This window comes from Pseudonaja textilis, chromosome 6 (genome assembly GCF_049901715.1).
Source record: "Pseudonaja textilis isolate UNSWEBS1 chromosome 6, rPseTex1.2, whole genome shotgun sequence".
Lineage (NCBI taxonomy): Eukaryota > Metazoa > Chordata > Lepidosauria > Squamata > Elapidae > Pseudonaja > Pseudonaja textilis.
Genome location: NC_141995.1, coordinates 11,822,896 through 11,844,743, shown reverse-complemented (window position 1 = coordinate 11,844,743; position 21,848 = coordinate 11,822,896). Strand labels below are relative to the sequence as shown.

The 21,848-nt window shown below is 41.3% G+C and overlaps 1 protein-coding gene across 11 annotated transcripts in view; it reads right to left on the bottom strand.

Moving 5' to 3' along the window:
• PTPN13 (protein tyrosine phosphatase non-receptor type 13) overlaps positions 1-21,234 on the bottom strand; it is a 169,013-nt gene extending 147,779 nt beyond the window's left edge. For all 11 annotated transcript variants that reach the window (XM_087935863.1, XM_087935865.1, XM_087935864.1 and 8 more), the window contains exon 1: positions 20,713-21,234. The gene's annotated coding sequence lies outside the window, so the exon portion shown is untranslated. The remainder of the gene's footprint in view (positions 1-20,712) is intronic.
• Between the last annotated feature and the right edge of the window lie 614 nt (positions 21,235-21,848).

Here is a 21,848-nt window from a genome sequence, read left to right as displayed (position 1 = left end):
ACTCTAAGTCATGGTGCGGGAGAGGACAGAAGTCAGGCAAAACAATATCCTGGGACCTGTGAAACCAGGTGTTAACCTTCTGAATAAATGAGGGGTCCAGACGAAGAACAACCCTATCATCGTGAAAGGAACAAAGGTCCTGTCTGATGGAAAGAGCAGCAAGCTCAGAAACCCTCCTGGCAGAAGTGATGGCAACAAGGAACACTACCTTCAGAGTCAGGAAATGGAGAGACACTGTTCTAAGGGGTTCAGGGGGGTGGGATTTGTAAGGGCATTAAGGACCATATGAAGGTCCCAGGAAGGATACCTGTGAACCACCGGAGGGTGCAGGTTGGAAGCCCCTTTCAAAAACCTCCTGACTGAAGAGTGATGGGATAAGGAAGGAAGCGAATCCCATGAAATGACCGAGGAGAGGGCCGCAACCTGCCTGTGTAAGGGGCCAAACCTTTCTCCAGCCTATGCTGAAGGAAGCTAAGAACTTCTGCCAACTGGGCTGAAGCAGGAGAAAGACCCTCCCTGAGGCACTATCGGGAAAAAGCCTTCTAGGTGGCATCATAGATGCGCCTTGTAGAAGATTTGCGAGACGCCGGGATAGTGAGGATAACCCTTTCTGGAAGATCAGCCTCCTCTAGCCGCTGCTGCTCAAGTGCCACATGGTCAGCTTGAACCATTGGGGCTCTGGGTGGAGCAGGGCCCCCTGGTGAAGCGAGATTAGATGAGCTGGGATCCTCCAAGGAGAAGCCACCGATAGGTTGACCAGGTCCACAAACCAGGGCTTCCTTGCAGCGGCCTGGTGATTGTGCTTGAGGGTCTGTTCGGAACGTTTATCATCCGGTTTCATGATATCTTCTGGCTCCATGGGAGGGCCAGAAGATGAGAACGTGGCCAGAACCAGAATGTCAACAGAAGGCACTGCCAGGACATTGTCCAGAGCTGTGCTGACATTGTAGAAACACTTATCCAGAGAAGATGGGTGAGGACCTGCCGAGGGAGAAGTGCACTGTTCCTTGACCATGTCCAGGAACAAAATGGGAGAAGGCAAAACCTCTGCATGCACTACAGGCTTGGAGAAGAGCGAAGCCCCTTGGCTAGAGGGATTTCCTTGTGGTTCGGGAGCCACTTCCTCTGGCGACAGCTTGGCAGTGACCAAGGCCTTGCTGAGTAATAGTCTGAAGAGAGTAGGTTTGAAGACCAATGCAGAGGATGTCTGCTTTGGTGAGAATCCTCTTCCTCTGAAAGATTTTGGTCAAAATCTTGCCCTCTTTACACTCTGAATGAGAAGAATAACTGTATTCAGATGGTGAAGGCCTTCCTTCTTCATCAACCTCTTCCCATTCTGGTAGAGAAGAATGGACCCTGAGGTCCTGGGGCCTGTGTAAATCAGGCAAGGAACCTATAGATTGAGAAGGGAGAAGGGCTTGAACCCTTTCCAGAGGTTGAAGAATTTGCTTGAAGCCTTCAGCCAATCCCTGCCTAATGGCCAATGAGACAACATCTTGGATATCCCCTGGTCTATGCTCAAAGATAGAGGCAGAAGGCAGAAGGCCCACTGCTGTGGGAGTGAAGGTGCCTTCAGGCCTAGAATGAGGAGAGGTTCGAGGCCTGGAGGAAGGGGGAGGAGCATAGGACCCAGAAGCCTGTTGGAAATAAGGCCCAGATCTGCTTAGATTCTGAGGATATGATTGTACTGCAAGAGCCTCAGAAGATCAAGATGGAGGATGGAAAGGCTCATAGATAACTTCTCCTCCCCTGGGAAGGCTTGGTTGGGGCCCACGAGTATCACCTGAAACATTACCTGTAGTTGCATTCCATCCTGTTGAATAGTTCTGTTGAACTGTCTCTCTAGGGCTGCATGCCTGCACTCCTCTGCCCTCAACTCAGCCTGAGTTGCCTTTTTAGGGGCTAGAGCCTTAGCTTTGATTTTAGCAGCCACCTCCCTCTGGACTGATTGGATGCGTTGCCTACTTCTTTTTCTCTTATTGGGCTTAAGAAACTGTTCCACTGGGGGGAAAGTTCTGCCTGAGCCTTATCTTGCTCCATTTGTAGAATAAAGGCTCTTGCATTGGAAAGAAGCTGTTTAGAAATTTTTCTATTAAGCCCCTTAGGGTATAAATGGCCCCCGGGTTTACAAAATGGCCGCTCATGGTGGCCATCTTCAATCCAAGATGGCCGCTGACTAGACGAAACAGGCTCCAAGATCAAAGAATCGCTCCTTAGGCTATCCAGAGCCCCGAGCAAAGTCAGCAAGGGAAAAACGCAGCAACCAGCCACACAATCAGCTGGCTTGTGCTCTTATGAGTTTGCCGATCGTTTTTACGATTGCTCAAAACCGCAGGTGTGGGGGTGGTCTACAGACGCTGCCCAGCTTGCCTGCACAGAGCTCTGGTAACGCTGCTCCCAACGTTGCAGGAGAGAGAGCCCTGCTCTCCTGGAAGAGCAGCTGCCGAGATCCCTGGGAGCTGCTTGAAGAGAGGAAAAAGTACTGAAGATCGCTGGTGAGTGCTATCTAACAGAACGCTTTCAGAGACACAGCTACTGACTGAAAGGAGCTGAGTCAAAAGCTGGGGTCTCTCCCGTGGGCTGGCTTTTATATCTTAGTACAGACTCAGCTAAATGACGTCATACGAAGGAGTCAACCCATCCTATCCCATCCTGGGCTCTCGGTGCAGCATAGAGGAGAAACACTTCTAACTCAATGGCAATTGATGTCACTATGATTGCTGGGTCACGCCTGACATAAGTGAAATTAAGATGTAGGTGAATTAGATCTAAGGATGAGTAATAAGCAGTGGATAGACAGTTTCCAAGTACAGGTGTTTCAGCAATTTCTCCTTTACATGCCTCCAGAAAATTGAGGGGAATGAAGTCAAAGACAAAGGTATACTGGAAAAGTAAGGAAGAAATATATATGTTAATGGTTTTTCTTAATAATATGCATTGGCTTTCTTAATTAAAAGTCCATTGTATATCCAGACTGTGCTTAGTGTGATGATAATTACTTTATGCTTGGCCTCACCTTCATCTGGTCCACCTAGCAGATGCTTAAAACTCCATCTTGTTTAGCTTCCTCAAACGATAAAAAATACAAAATCCCCATAATGCCATATTATAGCAGTTCTCTTCCTCATGGACCCCCTTTAAATATCTTTTGTGGCCACAGACCATGGCTATGGACCCCAAGACTTAACTCAAAATTCAAATCGTAACGTTTCTTCAAACCTTCACAGATCCCCTGCGATGAGGGGCCCCAAGGGTCTGGGGACCTCAAGTTGGGAACCACTGCCACATTAGATAAGCCACAACAAAATATAATAGGAATGGGAAGCTTTTTAGAAAGTTACTTGTGAAAGAATAGAACTGTTATTTTCATTCCACTAATACAAAGTCCTTTTTGTGCTTCTGAAATGACATTAGGCGTGTCATCGAGAAGATACGATACAGTTCCACGCTTTCTATACAAACAGTGCAATATTTTGGGAAGGGGCGTAGTTCACAGGCAAGAGTCAATTTTGCATGCAAAGGGTCTTGAATTCAATCCTGACGCCCCCAGATAAAACCATGTAAATCTAGAAAGACAAAATGATTTGACAATAACTGTGTTACATTATTAATCATTATTTAAAAAGAAACAGCAACATAAAATAAAAATCTTACCAAGAACTAGGTTTATGCTAAAATATAAGACTGATGATACAAAGACAGTTTTGGTTTTTCACAGTTCTGAACACAAATGATACACAATCAGCACTGGGCTTCTAAGGCAGATTCAGACGGAACCATAAGCTCAAGTAACAATATGCTCGAGTAAAATTAGTATCTATCTGGACCTACAAACAGGTTGTCAATAAGAAAAATGAAGACTATTTTTAGAACTTTGCCCAGGAAAAACCCTCAAAAATATTTCCTGGTACAACCCTGTCAGGCTCAAGTCTGATTCACTCTCTTTGATCAACAACAGCTTATATCACTATTTGTAGAGGGTTTTTTTTACCTATGATCACATCAAACACAAAACTTCCCAATGGAGGAAGCTCATCTTTGCTAGCTTCAAGAGACGGACTGATGTATCACTGGGTGGGGAAACGCTGCCTTGTTTGTATGACACAATCAAATTCGCCATTCTTTCTCCCAGTTAACCAATTTACTTTTGTATGCCAGAACCATAAGAACTTGGATGACTCGTTTGGTTAATCAGAGGCCATGTTTTCAATTCTCTCAGATATCAATATCTTGGTTATTTTCTTTCTAGAAGAAGAAACTGGTTCTTCAGACAAATTGGCCAGGTGTGGCCATGTGACAGGGTATGGGAACACTAAAATTGCTAGGACACAATGTCTAGAGAAGCCACGTTTTTGTAAGATCTCCCTAGCAATTGATCTCAATCATAGACATGAAATGATCTCCCTAGCAATTGATCTCAATCACAGAAACAATGAAACCTGAGTAAAAGTAGCTTTCACAACATGGGGGAATGAGTTGAGTTAAGGCACTTGGTTTAACTGGATATATTTGCAGTGCTCTTGGGTTAATTCATGGGCTGAAACCCTGGTTATTGACATAAACCTCTTGTTTTCTAGGTAACAATACGTAAGTGGTTTGCCATTCGTCTTCAGGATTTGATTTTTTACTTCCAATCTAAATCTAAGATTTTTTCATGATCTTCTATCCATCCAAGTCCGAGCTACGCCTGACTCTCCTTAGCATTTTTTAAATCAGACATGTGTTGGCTGAGGCAGTTTTGGAATTTGTACAATGTCTCCTTCCCCATAAAATAGAATTCTTTATAGATACAGATACATACAGACACCAGGACTAGGTGAATAGGACATGCATGGATATACTGTATTTAAAACTTTAAAAATTTGTACATCCTTAACAGGGAAGACTATAAAATTCCTTGTACACATGTGGTTATATCCAGAGAGCAAAATTGTCAAGAATTTGAATTTAGAATGTCAAGAAACGAAAGCTTAATGGAAAGGTTGAATTTATTTTGTCTAAAACAACAAAACTCTGATTATCTAAGATTAAAAGATTGAGAAGAGAAATAACTGTGTTCAAATAACGTGTTGGAAAAAAATAAGAGAATGAAGCAAATTTGTTGTTCTTCAAGTAAAAAAATTCAGGGATAAATTTTAGTTAAACTTTAGAAAGCAATTTCCTAATTATAAATGCTGATCAGCTTTGAAGCACATTGCCTCAGGAAATGGTAGGGTGCTCTTCATTAAAGATGTTTAAATAAATTTAGGGCAATTAAAGGTTGAATTGAATTAACGTTCTCCAATTTGAGTTCTCTCCAGCTGCATGGATTTCAATCCCCATGATCTTCAGCATTGGCCACGCTGGTGTGGACTTTTGAGAGTTGAAGCCTATATATCTAAAGTGGCTTTGGTTGAGAAAGATTGGGTTAGATGAATTTATTATTTATTAATTATTATTTATTTATTTATTAAATTGATTTGCTGCCCATTTCACCACAGGCGACTCCATTATTCCAGTTTTTATTTTACTGCTTCTTTCATTTTCTTTTCATTTTCCATGGTTTTTTGCAGGAATAAAATGTCTATCAAGAAAAAAAACTCTAATATTATTTATCCTAAAGTTTTACCCTAAAGGGGTATTATTACAAACTAAATATACAGTATTTATATACAGGTTACAGCTATTAGAATTTTCAAAGTGATTTACCATAAGTAATTCAAATGAAACTAGTACATTAAAACAGTAGAAAACATGTAAATGAAGGAGAAAAAAAACCTATTTTGGCATTCAGGGAAAACTTGGATGAAGAGACCATTTTAACAGATACCTAAAAGATGTCATTTGTAGACATTTCAGATACACACGACGCAAAAATTCAGCATTTTTAAGTCACATTTAGTCTCTCACATGGATCTTTATAATCAGACTGACATCTTTTCTGGAACTTCAGGAATACCATGGAAAAAAAACAAGCAATGATCTTTGCTCTACTCTTTCCCACCTTTCCTTTTTCTATTACCTCAACTAAACAATGCCCATCTGCACACTGTTACATGTGTGCAAAGGAAATGCACTAATTAACTACGTACAGGGCACCATCACTTTTATATCATTTCAACCCTCTGTGTACCAATCATCTGGGTTATTTCATCTTCATATTTCTGCCATACCTTTGTCAATGAAGGACACCTACGTTCACCCTCCTGCATGCCGAAGAGATCTGGTAGCAAGGAAGAAAATGTCTCCAGAGGAGTGTGGAATTAATAGACGGGAACAAGTTTCACTGCAGAAATGAGGAGTTGCAAAGCACAGTGCCTATAATCTGGGTGATAATAGGCTAAGTCAAATAATGCTTGCTCGAAGTATCATAGCCATTCAACTGCTAGGCCACCTCCTGCAGTCTGAAGTGTTCCTACTTGCACCATTTTCCCAGGCACAAGAACAGACAAGCACAGAACTATTTAACCTATTTCCCCAGTGGGAATAACAACCGTGGCTCCAGTTGAGTTTTTGATGATGATGATGATGATGATGATGATGATTGCACACTCAAACTGCTCCAACAGCATACGACCATGAGAGTTGTTTACCAAGTTGTGATGCGATGGAATGGGGACAACCATCCCAAAATAAGACTTTGAAAGCAAAATGTTTGGCCAAAGGTGTCAGAGAACTCCCTCTAATAAAATTTCCTGGATTGCTTAATATATTAGAAATACAATTTGCTAAAAAATCAAAGAAAACATAACATTAAAAAAGACTGTCCATTACTGGGAGCGGGGAATCCCCCCAGTAATGGACTCTTGGAAAATATTCCTTAGCATCTGTTACCATTAGAAGACTTAAATGCATAAATTGCACAGATTCCAACAACTTTGCAATAATCACTAAAGCAAGCCAATTGGTCTAGATTGCTCTTGCACCTCTTGATCTTAGGGAAAAAGTGAAATTTTAAATGAATCTTTTGAAAAGGAGTCCTTCCGTCCATCCATCCAGTCACCCATCCAATTAATTTGTATGCCAACCATCTCATCTAGAGGCGAATTTAAACCACCTTCTTCAGAAAACCTAGTATTTTCATAGCACTTTCCTTAACCTTTCTTTTTCTTAGCTCCATACGTCTCATCCACAGTTTGTAAAACTAGTCCTGTTGGTAGATCTCATGAGAAAATTCCTGTCAGGAGGTTTTTCTATAACAGTCCTATTATAATAGCAAAGAAGGAAATTATTAGCAAATTTCTCTATCCATAAAAAATAATATATTTAAATAGAGACAGAGAATATGCCAACAATCAACAGCCTTGGTGCCCACTGGACTATCTGTGGCACCAGGCTTTAATCACATAAATAAATTCAGGGATAAAACTCTTCACAATGCAACTGAACATAACATGCAACAACTGTCATTTTCATTAAAATGTCTTTTTTTGGAATGTTTCTTTTTAGAATTAGATTCAACACCGCACATACTGCATACAAACCCAAGGTGCTCCCCGAAATAACTTTTGTTCAATTTCTGGCACAAAACCAGAGTTATCCATCAGTTGTTAAATTAGCAACATATTTCTTGTTAGAAGCCAAAATGTGACCAAAACAGAACAGAAGCCAAGAGGGCAACAGAATTCAATGACCATTCGAAATGACAACTGAATTTTAAAAAATGAACTTGCAACCATTTTTCATGCTCATGACCACTGCAGTAGCATCTTTAATGTTACATGATCAAAATTTGGACACTTGGTAACTGATTCATATTTATGACTGCTGCAATATTCCGGGGTCACATGATCAACTTTTGCAAAGCATGTGCTCACTGAACCAGCTGTTACATCGGTTGAATCACACCCCTGATTGGAAGGGACCTTGTAGGTCATCTAGTCCAACCCCCCCCAAGCAAGAGACCCTACACCATTTCTGACAGATGGCAGTCCAATCTCTTCCTGAAATTCTCCAGTGCTGAAGCTCCCATGACTTCTGAAGGCGAGCTGTTCCATTGATTGATTGCTCTCACTGTCAGAAAACTTCTCTTTATTTCCAGGTTGAATCTCTCCTTGATCAGTTTCCATCTATTATTCTTTATCCAAGTTTATGAAAAATACTAGATGTGTTCTACTTTCAAATAGGAAAAAAATATACTATAGCCTTCTAGTTTCCCACGTATTTCCCACGGGATGAAAGATTGTTGGCCTTTGGATATAAAAGCAGCTCTTCTATGCAAACATTCCCCTGATCCCCCCCCAGAAAAACTGTAGCAGTGTGGTATTGGATGAAAAGCTTCCCTAGGCTGCACAAGAAATCCATATCAGGAGCTTTGTCCCAGTTTCCAATTTAGCTTCCACACCAATGAGCCTGCTTGCCTTTTTTTTATTACCATCATAATCCTTTTTTTTTTTCAGAGCAAATTTATCTGGCTTATTAATATATAGGACATTCAATAATATTACAGAAATTTTGCCAGATCATGCTTCAATAGTTTCTTCAATAGCACTAGCACTTATAATTATATAGCGCTTTATAGTGCTTTCCAGCCCTCTCTAAGCGGTTTACAGAGTCAGCCTATTGCCCCCAGCAATTTGGGTTCTCATTTTACTGACTTTGGAAGAATGGAAGGCTGAGTCAACCTTGAGCCTGGTGGGATTTGAACTGCCAAACTGCAGGCAGATGGTAGTCAGCAGAAGTAGCCTGCAGTATTGCACTCTAACCACTGCGCCACCGCGGCTCATCACACAATCACACAGTCACAATTTTCTGCCATCCAAGAGAAAAAAAATTCAACCTAGAACTTTGTGCTATGTGAAATTGTCCAATCTACCCCCCACCTTAAGAGACCTAGAAAAGATTTTTTTTAAAACAAGGAAAAAAAACCAGTACATCTTTTTTAGTTAGACTTTGAGTCTATTTTCAGTGTACAGCTCATAAAAAGTTCCCCTGTGCTGAATAAATGGGCAGACCAGCCATCCAGAATGCGTTTCAAACAGGACAGCCTCATACGAATGCTGAACAAGTTCAGACATGCTCTTAAGCTCTCTCATTTTTCAAGTCTTCCAGAAGCAGGTTCAAAACTGCAACTGTGCCAATCACTTTTGAAAGACCATATCATATTGCCCCAGTTCAGGTCTGTAAGACTTTCTTAATTTCATCCAAATTACACCCCCACCCCCCACCCCCGATAAAACCATCTTCCATTTATTCCAAAATTGCATGTTTCCTAATTGTTAGGAATATAATGTAGTTTGATGGTAAGCCTTGCTTCTACTGGGATATATCTAATTTTTAGAAAATAAAAGTGTCGGATTTTACTACTCCCCTGGTAGTGAGTTAGAGATAAAAATGTGTGTTTGCTATACCAGACTATTGGACTACCTTGTATAGCCAGAGATGGATGAACATTAGTACAGGGAGTCCTCAACTTAACCACAAATGAGCCCCAAATTTCTTGTTGCCCCATTTTACAACCTTTCTTGCCATAGCTGTTAGGTGAATCACCACAGTTGATAAGCAAGTAACATGGTTGTTAAGTGAATCTGGCTTCCCCATTGACTTCGCTTGTCAGAAGGTCGCAAAAGGGGATCACGTGACCCCGGGATAATAGCAATGGTCATAGGTATGAGTCAACTGCCAAGCATCTGCATTTTGATCACATGATCATGGGGAATGCTACAAGGATCGTAAGTGTGAAAAATAGTCGTAAGTCACATTTTTCACTGCCATTGTAACTTTGAACGGTCACTAAATGAACTGTTGTACGTCAAGAATGACCTGTACTGCTGTTTCCTCTTTGGAAGGAATCAATGAAAGGAGGCTATGAAGTAGGATCCATTATGAACTGAACTTCCTATCTCAGGAAGACTAAGAGTCTTTGAGGTAGGATCCATTATGAACTGAACTTCTTATCTCGGGAAGACTAAGAGTCTTTAAGGTAGGATCCATTATGAACTGAACTTATCTCAGAAAGACTAAGAGTCTTTGAGGTAGGATCCATTATTAACTGAACTTCCTATCTCAGGAAAATTAAGAGTCTTTGAGGTAGGATCCATTATGGACTGAACTAATCCCAAGAAGTCTAAGATTCTTCCCCACTTGGTTGTCCATCTCCTTAATTGCATGTTTACTGGTTTGTTTACAACCTGAGGTTTAACATCTGCTTACCTTCAGGGGTCAACAACAAACTTTTGGCCAACCGAAAAGACACACTGTAAGAATTATATTGTCAAGCTGATGTCTAACTACTGTATTTAAGGCAGCAATCTCAGTAGTGTGGCTTTAATTAGCTATTGGTTGTGGCTGTAAGGCAAAGGTCTTCAAATTTGGCAAGTTTAAGACTTGTGGACTTCAACTCCCAGAATTCCTGAGCTAACATGACTGGAGGAGAAATTCTGGGAATTGAAGTCCACAAGTCTTAAAGCTGTCAAGCTTGAAGACCCCTGCTGTAAGGTTTCATTTGCTACTTGACTTGTTCAAATACTGATCTCAAAACACATCTTAATTCTCTGATGGTACTACAGTGATTTTTTTTAAAGAAAAGGAATAATAAAAATATTATCAAGAAATCAAAATGTTATTTCTGAAATTTTATTTATTTATCAAATTTAGAAGTCATCCATCTCCTTAACAGAAGGACTGTGGTAACTATAAGATAGGATATTATAAAACTATTTTTTCCCAACCTTTAAAGAGGAGAGAAAGAAGCAATTGTGCCAGGAGCTTACATCTAGAACTTTCCAATTATGCGCAGGTTCTTACTCCTTCCCATATCATTAGGCAACATATGTAATGATATGCAATAAATTAACATAATATGAATGGGAACAGAAACAAGAAATTTGGGTGATGGGTGAGGTGAAAACTACAGCTGCCATACCTGTAGAACGAGAAAACTGGCCAACTGTTTATAGATGATGGCAAAGATGAAACTCTTGTTAGGAGTGGTTTTAATGTATGAGTTTAGGTGTATCTCTCAAGGGATAAGGTGGTGTAGGAACAATGAAGACTGTGTTAAAAATCTGAGTCCAAATTTTTGAGAACCTGTGCTCCAAATGAGCTCTGAATAAGAGAAGGTATACTGAAAAAATATGACTGTGACTAAATAATACACTCAGATAATTTAATAGAAGAGGGAGGGAGATAAAATGTGTAGGTACGTAGGTAGGTAGAGACAGATACACAAACAGACAGACACATTAGAGATACTGTAAATATTATTTATTTCAGAATTACACAAAGCTAATGACATTCCACTGAAAAACTGCATTTCCCCAAAATTGCTTTAAGGTTTCAATTAAAAACTCACAGAAGGAAAAAAAAAATTGAACTATAAAATATGAAGTTAACTAACTAGGAAAGATTGAAACCGGAGGTTTCCAGTAGGTCAATCAATACCACATTGATTGCACTTGTGAACGACTTTTACAGAACTTGGGACTGTGGTGATTTGTCCACTCTTGTCTTCGCGGATATGTTAGCATTGTTAGTATTACTGACTCTGGTCAGCAGTAGGATTCAAATTTTTTACTATCGGTTCTGTGGGCGTGGTTTGTTGGGCATGGCGGGCTTGTTGAGCATGGCTTGTTGGGCGTGGCAGGGGAAGGATATACTGCAAAATCCCCCTTCCCTCCCCACCCCATTATCCTACTTTCCAGCTCTGTTCTCCTGTGCAGAGCAACCAAAGAAGATCCAGCCGATCAGCTCGGACTCAGGAGGCAGAGAATAGATGGGGGTGGGGCCAGTCAGAGGTGGCATTTGCCGGTTCTCCAAACTGCTCAAAATGTCTGCTACCGGTTCTCCAGAACTGGTCAGAAGCTACGTCTGACTCTGATGTTCTTCTGGACAGAATACCAGAGGGGTTGGGAGTTGGGCAGCACATTTTTGCAGTGGTTTGTCATGGCTAGTACCAGTTGGAGGAGAAGTTCAATCCTAGATCCCTGATGTGTGGAGTGTCTCGGGATTCAACTCTCCCCCTACTTCTATTCAACATCTTCATGAAATCACTGTCTAAGGATGTTTGCTATCAGGGACTAAGATATCACCTGTAGGCTAATGATATTTAATTATAAACCTCTGCCACAGAATATGCAAGTGAGGCCATTAGGGTTATTATTATACAATACCCAGAAGTGGTAAATGTCCCGATGGGGTAAACTAGGTTACAATTTCAACCCTGACAAGACTGATGGGCTGTGGGCTTGGGGTTTCCTCATATTGGGGAGTATCTATCTTTAAAGCTAGATGGGATAGAACTGGGGTGTCAAACTCAAACCCTGAGGGCCAGATCAGGCCTGTGGGGTGCTTAGATCCCTGTGGGCCACCCTGGAAACAGTGGACTGGGCCACAGTGCCTCTGCCTATGAAAATGGAGCTCAGGAGGACCATGCATGGCCCTCCCGAGCTCCGTTTTCAGCTGTGATGGCTCCTGCAGTGCTCTGCCAGAAAAAACGGAGCTTGGTGGGACTGCTCATGACTCTACTAAGCTCAGTTTTCAGCTGTGACAGCCTCCTGCAGTGTTCTGCCAGCAAAACCAGAGCTTGGGAGGACTATACGTGATCCTACCGAGCTCCGTTTTTGGCTGTGACTTCCTCCTGCAGTACTCCTTCAGCATGTGCAGCCCTCCTGAGCTCCATTTTTGCTGGCAGAGCACTGCAGGAGGCCATCACAGTCAAAAATGAAGCCTGGGAGGGGTTCCCCAACACGAGTTATGTTGAGCTGGCTATGCCCACCCTGGCCACACACACACCCCCTGGGGCCAAACTAAACCCTAATGTGGCTCTCAATGAAATCAAGTTTGACACCCAAGGGACAGAACTTCCCCAGGCAGAACTGGTGGGTCACTTGGCTTCCTTTTGGACTAATGACTCTTACTCAAGTAATTTGATGGCAACCATAAATAGATTTCCCATATGTTCATTCTGTGCATTTGATTGAGAGTCTCCGATCACAGTCATTTCTTAAGTCATTCCTTAAGTCATTTCTCACTACTGCAATATACTCTACATAAGGATGCCCTTCCATCAATTTGGAAATTTCACTTGGTCTAGAACGCAGCAGTGTGAACAACATGGAGTATGCCAGAGTTCATCCATGTGGGACTGCTGCTTTTCAAACTGTACTGGCTACCAGTCAGTTTCTGGATGCAATTCAGGATGCTGGTTTGTCTTTAAAGCTTTACAGAACACAGGACCAGATTACTTGTGGAAATGCTTGCTTCCAAAAATCTGTGCCTGTCACTCCAAGTCTCTTAAGGTGGGCATGACTGAGTCCTTCTAGGGAAACAATATCACCTATTGGTATCCAAGAGACATACTTTCTCTGTCATCTTATTTGCTTGCTCTATGGAACAAACCAAAAAAGAATATTAAGCTGATACGATTCATAGACGTGGCCATTCAGATTGACAGGTCGCTCATCTCCATTCTAAATCAAAAATATTGCAGCATCGCATTTAACCTCTATTCATCAGTAAAGCTACAATCTAAGCTGCAACCTTCTCATTATCAGAGGAGATAAATGCTATTTCCTAACCATCCATGAACCCTTTCTCTGAAATATTTCTTTTTTTAAAAAAGAAAGTATTTGAAGACACGTTTTCTTTTCCTTTCCAGACTCTTAAGAGCAAGCAATCGACTTATGATCACATTTGAGCCCAAAATTCCTGTTGCTAAGTGAGACATTTGTTGTCAGTTTTGCCCCATTTTATGACCTTTCTTGCCACTGTTGTTAAAGACTGCAACCGTTATAAATATGAGTCAGTTGCCAAATGTCTGAATTTTGATTTTGTAAGTATGGAAAACGGTCATGTGTCACTTTTTCCAGTGCTGTTGTAACTTTGAATGGTCACTAAATTAACTATTGTAAACCAAGGATTACCTGTAACTGTAACTTTTATTTATGCATTCAAAATAGTCTTCCTTAAGCTCTGTGGGATGTACTTTTTATTATTTTATGTCAGGTTTATCAAGCAGAACTAGATCCAAAATAGTAGCTCATCCCCACTGCATTCCCTTAGTCAGAATGGATTTTAAAAACTCCATCTACGTCCTGAATAACAATATGGCTTGCTCAATGCCACACAACGAACAACTATATTGACTTCCTCACACTTTTTGATTAAATAGGGTTGACTGGTTTTGGAAACACAACAGAAGCTGGAAGTCTGACTTTTATTATAACCCCAAAGGTAATTCAAGTTTCCCTAATCATGTTTGATTTTAAGGCACCACTTTTGTGATGAACGAAGGAGCTCTATGGGAATAATTTTATCCTAAATCACAACATTTAAATCTCTGTTCTAAAACCTGTGTGACACCAACCCTTCATCAAAGCATGTTAGACTATGCAAAGTGCTGCTTGTCCTTTGCAACTTTTATCTCCTGGAGAATGTTTTATTTTTAGCAATTGCTATTAAAATAATTAAATTTCAAATGTTCATATTAGCGAGGGTCTCCTTCAGAGGAAAGTAATGTCTAAAAAAGAATTTTATGCATCAAAGGAAATATATGTTGAAATCTTATTGATAAAAACCTTTTGGTCATCCTCTTTAATAATTGGCCTTTTTTGCAACAAATACCAAATTATATCTAAGTTCTGCTTGTGGGTTTTCAAAATGCCTGGCTAAAAATACTGCATTACCTGGACCTTTGACCAAGAGGCTTTATGACACGCATTTATATGTAAATAAGTCATTTAACCTCAACTGGATTATTTCAAAGTGAGCTCAGAGCTCATAGGATCTATTTGCTAGCAAGGTCATCTAACCCCCAATTCTCCTTTTACTCCTTCTCTAAGATGTGAAGTAACCATATTTTTGATCCAGAGAGGCTTGTGATTTCTTATTGTTTCCTTTCTAGGAAAAAAATGAATAAAGTTGAATGGAAGGACTTCTCATGTGTTTAGGAACTGGCATCTGCCTGTCTTTCATACCTTGTGAAACATCTGTATAATACTAGGATAGTCGTGGAATGCATAAAAGACTTAGGAAGTTAAATTAAAGTCCCTACTAAGGAGCCTCAGGATACCAGAAAGATTAACAGGTTTAATGTGACACGAACCAGAGTCCTCTTCATCAGTCAAATTGACAGAACAGTATTTTCAGCAGGTAAACACAAATGGAGCTGAGCTTGTGTTAAGAAATATAATCAACTGGACTAATTGACCATGAAAATGAAACGGTTCCAGTCTACAAAGATTGTTAGTAAATCACAAGCAGGTGTATCGGAAAGGTATGGTGAATAGTTGAAGCATAATTCATTAGTGGTAACACATTCACTCTGGTTTTCTTGTGCGCATTTAATTCCTGTAGTGAAACAAAACCATGTCTTGATTCCACCCTAAATGAAGGACATAAGACCTTCTGATAAATTCTAAATGGAGCAAAATGCTGACAGACAGAATCTCTTTTGAAGTTTCTTTCTCAAACCAACATGCCAATTTTCAACCCAACATTAAGGATCCTTTGATTTAATTTGCTTCCAATAATTTTTCTCAATAATTTCCCAAAGTTTTGCATCAGTTTGTTCTTTTATATGATGTGTTAAAGAAGACATTTAAAAAAAAAAACCAGGTAATTATCTGTTCTATTTTTTGTTTTTTAAAGCAACAGGGCCTTCAAGAACAGAACAACACAGTATTCACTGGAAGATGAACCAGTGAGATGGAAACTTCTAGGTTTGCAGCTTGTGTCATTGAATCCCACATTGTGTTTGCAGCCATGTTGGGACAGAGTTGACATGTATTTGCAATCCACATCTCTTGGTTATGTGGCCTATTATTACAGCTGAACAACTGTGCTATATTTGGAGGTCTTATGGAATCTAAACAATTGATTAGATTCTAATACCATGTTCAGCTTCTCCCTACTCTACTCAAACACTTCCAAGAGGCAAACCTTCAAATTCTCCTGAACCATAGCTATTTCTTCCACATTTCTTTTTCTGTACATGGAAAACAAGAGAAAGTGAATGAATTGTTTCTGCTGCAGGAAGGCAATTCAGGCAGGACAAGACTGGGAGCAATTATTGGAGGAAAAGGGAAACCCTTTCAAGTGCCACATGAGGTTATTCTGAATTTGTCCTACATCCCATCTCCAAGAATCAGCAGGTAGGCACATGGGAAGGCAAACTGTGACAAGACAGATGGACCGATGATCTCACCTAAGATAAAGCAGCTTACTATAATGCTAAAGTCCTCGGCAACCTTTCCCATTACTAGCAGACCATAAGATTTCTCAGTATTTAGATCATGCTGAAATGGAAATGTTGAACAGAAACATCATCCATTTTGGACAGGACCTTTTCACAGCATTTACCCTGGCTCGTAACGTGCTTTTTACTACGCTTTCCAAAGCAGTAATATTTTATACAGTATAGTAATGTTAGTTTTATACATCCTGCAAGGGTGAGTAGTTAAAGAGTTAGGAAAGAGAATATCAAAAACGGTGCTCTTCTTGCCAGGAATGTGCAGGAGATTGTATGTAAAGATTTGAGTAGCAGGCTCCGAAATTCTACTCCAGAAAGTTTGAGGGGAAACGAGGACAAAACCAGGACACTGGTGATGGAACCAAGGAGAGATTGGAAAATTTCCTTCTGTTGCTTTTACTCTCTGGGCAACTAGCAGAGGATGTGGTTGGGGATCAAGATTTCTGAGACCTTGGGAGCAAATTAAGGAGTGAAATGGAAGGCTTAAGATTTGTAGATATTTAAGATATTTAGTTCCTTGAGGGCCCCAAACTAAGAAAAATGGGTCACTATTTTTGCAGCTCTGACTTAAAAGGCACAAATAATCTCTAAAAGGTAATGAGTTGGGCATAATGGTTAAATATGGAAACATACTAGTACAGGTAGTCCTCGACTTACAACAATTCATTTAGTGACTGTTTAAAGTTAGAATGACACCGAAACACTTACAACCATTGCAGTGTCCTTTGGGTCACATGATTTACATTTGGAAATATGACAACTGAGTCACATTTATGACAGATTTAGTGTCCTGAGGTCATATGATCCACTTTTGCGACCTTCTGACAAGCAAAGTCAATGGAGAAACTAGATTCACTTAACCACCATGATATTAATTTAACAGTGGTGCAGTGATTCATTTAACAAATGAGGCAGGGAAAGTTGTAAAATGGGGCAAAATTGACTTAACAAATTTCTCACTTAACATAAATTTTGAGCTCAATTGCGGTCATAAGTTGAGGACTACCTATTTTGCTGAACTTCCGAGGCAGGAGACAAAACGCACATATTAGTTGAATGTCAATAATAAATAAAAGAAATAAATCAATACCTTAGACCAGTGATGGCTAACCTTTTTGTCGTCGCGTGCCCAAAGTGCCATAATACAATGTACGTGCAAACCCCTGCCCCTGTGCATGCGTGCGTGACCCCTGCCGTCCCCTGAGCATCTGCATGCATCTCCCACGCATGTCTTGCCCCCCCCCATGTGTACGCAGCAGATACCCAACAATCAGCTGGCTGGTAGATAGTATGTGCGCATGTGCAGTGAATCTATTCCGGGTGACGGCTTGTGTACTGGCAGAAATGGCTCTACATGCCACTTCTGGCACGCATGCCACAGGCTCGCCATCACAGCCTTAGACCATAATTACACAAAATAACCTATTGGGATCCTTATATTAAAACAACATATTTTATATATGGACTGAATTCAAAAGTCATATGTAATACGACTCTTTATTTGAATAAATCAATTCAGTTGAGATCTCCATATGTGAGTCTGATTGGGATAAATTGCGGGGATGACACAGAAATATGGTTTATATTCTTTGCTTTATTCTTTTTATTTAATCTGTTTCTTTTATTCCATCTTTACATAGGCTTTTATGAATGTTCTGTTTTATATTCTAAATTTTGATGTGGCCTAGTGGCTAATCAATAATACACACAAGAAAGATACAATACAAGATACAAGATACACACAAGAAAGATACAATACAAGATACAAGATACACACAAGAAAGATACAATAAAAGGGGCTGGGGCTGGGATGGTAGGCTTGTGTGTATTATAGTTTTTGGGACTCATACTGATGATTATTAAAATCAGTAAACCCTGTGAAAAAATAATATTAGAGTATAATTTCACCAGTAGCATGAAAAAACTTCTTAATTGAAGTATATATTCCTTCTCATTTTGTGGCCACTCCAAAGTACCCTCTCTCCTTTTATTGCAACACTCTGCATTTTTTTTCCAGATTCAAATGGTCAAAATTCCACTTGGAAATTGTTTCCTTTTCTCTCCAATAAACCTCATTATGCTGCAAGCAATATTCATATCCTATTTCAACCACAGACGAAAAGCAGTATATTTACTCCCCAAAGAGCTGCAGCTGAGAGTTTGGATGCTTGTGATCCACCCAGCACAGAAAACCGGTTATCCCTTTTTTATGCCCAACAAACCAAACCAGTACAGAGAGAAGCTCTTGGCAGTTTTCTTGTGAAGTCACTGCCTTTGTTGTTTTAAACATTTCTTTTAAAAAGAATGACACCTTCACCAGTGCGGGAAAGTTTTGTAGAGGTGTTGACTGGAATTAAGAGAAATATCAAACCAGGATATTACCTCCAATAAGTTTTCTTTCCCCCCCGCTTTTACTATTATCCCTGCACTATTCTGCTCTTTTCCATTTCTTAACCAACTTCAACAAGATCACAAAGTGGACTGAATCACACATGTCAACATCTTGAGAATCCATTCCCTCAACAAAAGTTGGGACATCTTGGTCTCTCCCAAGAACAGAACCGTGATGTAAATGAAACAAAAAAGGAATTGATTGTAAATCTGATCGTGGCAGCTAGATTTAGTGATGGCTAAATACTGGGGACGAAATTGGGATATTCAAAGAAATGAGTGGCATAATGAAATTTGGAGTATGGCAACAAATGATAAATTAACAGAAATTAAATTTTAAAAAAGGATGATTAAAGCAAATAATTATAACGAAATATGGTGGGTTTTTTTTAAATAAAAACAGGGTTGGTGGAAGGCAAAGGGAATAAAGCTACTCAGGAATATATATTGTTTTGGATGGGATAAGGGCACAATTGGAATATATTGTATATCTTTTAATTGTTATAGAAGAAGAAATATAAATATAAATGGTCTGGGGGTGGGGTGCACTGTAATATTTGTCTTTTTCCTTTTTTTCCTTTTTTGGGGGGGTATTTAGGTATATATGTACTATGTTTGTATTATTTGTATTCAAAATTAAAAAAAATATTTTTAAAAAAGAACTGAACTGTGCATGTTTAAGTTGCTTTCCAAATTTTTTTTTGTATTTGCATTTGCTGCTTTGCAAAGCTGTTCCCCCCAGAGTCCTGAGGTTTTTGCACAGGAAAGAGTTCAAAACAACAACAGCAAAATAGTTAGGATTTTTTCTTTCCCTCTCTCGCATTTCCACAACCATTTCAACACAGAAGGGCTGATCACCCAAAAATGAATCAGGAAAGTAAAAGTGGCTTTGACATTCCATCCTCACCTCTGTCTTACTTTCATCTTCACCAAAGCTTCCTTAGAGCATAGCAAAACAGTTTTATTTGCAATTTTACAGGCACGTAACCAGCCTTTATTCCAAAGAGAGGCAGGCAGTGCCTTTCTCCTTACCTTGACCTCTGAAACCCTTAGGACAGCCGGGAGACAGAATTATGCATGCACACTTTCACCCCGGGCAGGTCAGCACAGCAGTGCATTTCACATTGTCAAAACAACAAACACCCTTATGAGATGTTCTTACGGTTTTCCCATGGCGGAGAAGAGCCCATCCCATTTACTACAATTTGGCTTGGACGTGCACCCCGTATTACAACCTCCACCCCCCCCCCACATCTTGATGTTCTCCAGATGAGGACTTTGGAAGGCACAGTCCAACCCAGAGGTCTCCAACCTTGGCAACTTTTAAGCCTTCAATTCCCAGAATTCCCCAGACAACTTTGCTGAATTGAAGTCCACCAGGCTTAAAGTTGCCAAGGTTGGAGATCCCTGGACCTGCCTGAAGACACTCCCAGTTTTATGCTTTCCAAACAAAAAACAAAAAACAAACCCATCCCTTTTAATTTCCAATAACTTAAAAAAAAATAGGGTGTGTGTGTATGTGTGTGTATGTGTGTTCCATCCCGTGGGAATTGGAAAGGAGGGAGACAGGGATGAAACTCAACCCCTGGAAACTTTTCCAGTCCACATTTTCCATTGAATTATAATTATACAATGCAAAATACAAAGTAAATCGAAAAGCAGCAGAAGGGGGGAGTGGGGGAAGGAAAGAAGAAGGGAGGAAAGATGAGGAAAAAAATTAAGAAAAAGATTTTCGACTCTCTCTGTCACAGTAAAATAAGGCATGGATACCCAATCACAATCCCCACCCCCCTTTTCACAATAGCGCATTTCTATAAAGATCTACCCGTCGTCTGACCGGTAAAAAAAACAAAAAAAAACTCAAAGTCGAATTTGCATTAAAACCCAGAAACTTTTCAAAGCTTGCAGAACTCCTGCAAACCAAGAAAGCAGCACAAGGGACTTCAAAGCTCATTGAAAAATCTCAAGAACGGGGGAGCAGCGGTGTTAACTATGCGGGTACATCCCTACTGCACGCACGCACGCACACGCACACACACGACCCGCAACTGTTGCACACAAAGGCCTCTTCCTCTCCCCCCTCCCAGCGCCCCTCTGCCATCCTTCACCCACCCGGCGAAAGACATACATTACAAACCGCCGACGTCACTTACCAGCCGGGAGACGACGACCCCTGTGCCGGGAACACGCGTGTTGGTGGGAATGCTCCCCGCCAGTCCCCGCGACGAGGTTAGCTGGAAGCCGCGCACGAGTGCTGGGAGCGGAGGGGCAGCGGGGGCGGCGGCAACATCTCCTGGCGGCGGCTCCGACGCCCCCCTCGCCCGGCTTGCAAGAAACAAGAACCGCTTCTTCTCCCCCTCCGCCCAGCCTCCTCGTTCTCGCCTCCCCGCCTCCCTTCCTTGCAAAGCCGGCCGGGGCTCCTTAAGAAACAAGCAAGCAGGCGGGGAGGGTCCGAATGAGAAGCCTTCCCCCGCTTTTCCTTCGCCCTCCCCGCAGCCAGGAACCGGGCTCCTTTTGAGCTCTCCGCCTGGGCTGGCTGCAAGCGCGCCTTCTTGGAGGGTTGGGAGCCGGCTCCGCCGCCGCCGCCGCCGCTCGCTCGCGCCTCCCGGGGAAGCTGCTGACACAGGCTCGCCCGGCAGCCCTTCTCTACCCGCCCGCTTGGCCCGCCCCGCGCTGGGGCCCTGGCGAGCCGAGTTGCTCTTGGGTTACTAAGCCAACCGCAAGGCCTGCCCTCTTGGCTCCTGCCGCGCCCAGCCCCTCGGCCGCCTCAGTTTACGCGCCAAGCTTGGCCTCGGCCGGCTTCGACTTCAACGTTGGTTGTGTATAGATATTCTGAGAAGGGGTTTGAGCCGGGGGGGGGGTGTCGGGGGGGTGTATTAAGCCCATCCCCGCAATCAGAAAAGGTCCGGATGAAGGGCATCCGTAACTCGGGGGCATATAGTCCCCCCAAAAAATTAAGCAGGAAAGGAGGGGAAATATATACATATATATATATATATATATATCTCAGGCCGGGAAGGAGAGGAAAACAACCAGCTGCATTCCGTTCCAGGACAAAGTTCTTTCAAAGTTTACAAAATGTAGGAGATTTAGTTCTAAGGAAGATTGTGCTCCTTTTTTTCCCTATGGGGTTACAGGGAGAAGAAAAGGGTCTCTCTCTCTCTCTCTCTCTCTCCCTCTCCTTTCTTTTCCTTCCTTTCTTCCATCCATTCCTTCCCATCCATTCCTTCCTTCCTTCCTTCCTTCCTTCCTCTTTCTTTCTTTCTTTCTTTCTTTCTTTCTTTCTTTC